Genomic DNA, 1,402 nt, shown 5'->3' with positions numbered 1-1,402 from the left:
GCGCCTCCGTCGATCGCGTGCCATTTGCACAGTTTTTAATTTTTTGCGTCCAAATTTTTATTGAATATTCTTGAGATGTAGTTTTATTATTATAATTTTATTTCAATACACTGGCACTAACCAGAGCGCCTAAAAAAATTCATAAAAACATGCCTTCTTTTGACCGAATTAACTATACCCCTCCCTTAAGAATCTACACACGTAGTATATGAATTCACACAAAATTATAAGCATCTAAGATCCAGTTTGATCGTTACGGCATGTTCTCATCGGTATTTAGTTTAAAACTCTCACGGTCTAATAAGATTTGATATTGTACAAATATATATTTAAAATGTATACATAATGTTACTTAATTTATATATACAATATATAATTTACAGCTTATGTTGTAGTTTATAAATTATATTATCTTTCAGATTTTGACTGCTTTAAGATTCTATGCAGTTGGGTGTTATCAGGTTCAATAGCGGAGCAGTGGGATATAGCAACGAGCCAACCATCTGTTAGCCGTTGTGTCAGAAGAGTGAGTGATGCGATAAATGATCTTCTTCTCAGACAATGGGTTAGATTTCCCATGACGAACGAAGAACGTTTTATCGCAAAAGAAAGATTTAGAACCGCACCTCTGCCTTTTATTGGAGCTATTGGAGCAATAGACTGCACCCATATAAACATTATAGCACCACATGAACATGAAGAAGCTTACATAAACCACTGGGGTAATCATTCAATCAATGTACAAGCGGTGTGTATTCTATTATATTATACTACTTCTCTGACTGTTAGATCGAGATTTCTCTATTTTATCTAATTTTTTTTATACTTTTAGATTTCTGATCCTGATTTAAAAATTCTCAATGTGAATGCAAGATATCCTGGAGCACGTCATGACGCATACATTTGGTCCAATTCACCAGTACGTCGCATTATGGAATGGCGTTTTGAAAATGGTGAACGTAATACTTGGTTAATCGGTAAGCTGTTGGTCTTCATCTCCAATAACATTTTGTCTATTTATATCATGAATAAAATTGATATTGAGATGGTGTACAGAATAACGTTCATCCATTTGTATCGGTCGTGCAAGCGACCGATGTCGGTATTATACCGAACCGACAGTTGTCGCTACGCATGTACAGAATAGCACCCCAGGTTTGCACCAACCTGGATTGGATTAATGGCGTTTTGTGCTCTCCTATTGGTAGAGCAGATGTCGTCAACCAATAGGAAAGATTAATCCAACCAAGGTTGGTGCAAACCCGATCGGGCTGAAACCATCAACATCTAGAATGGACCGCTGATGGCAATGGTGGGGGTAGAAAGAATCGATCGGGCTGAAACCATCGACATCTAGAATGGACCGCTGATGGCAATGGTGGGGGTAGAAAGAAAATTAGAG

The 1,402-nt window shown here is 37.2% G+C and overlaps 1 pseudogene; it reads left to right on the top strand.

The window, feature by feature from the left end:
- LOC108759303 (putative nuclease HARBI1) overlaps positions 1–1,061 on the top strand; it is a 2,793-nt pseudogene extending 1,732 nt beyond the window's left edge.
- Positions 1,062–1,402: the final 341 nt, after the last annotated feature.

The sequence above is a fragment of the Trachymyrmex cornetzi genome, unplaced genomic scaffold, assembly GCF_001594075.2.
Source record: "Trachymyrmex cornetzi isolate Tcor2-1 unplaced genomic scaffold, Tcor1.1 scaffold18, whole genome shotgun sequence".
NCBI classification, from domain to species: Eukaryota; Metazoa; Arthropoda; class Insecta; order Hymenoptera; family Formicidae; genus Trachymyrmex; species Trachymyrmex cornetzi.
This window is presented reverse-complemented; position numbering and strand designations above follow the sequence as displayed.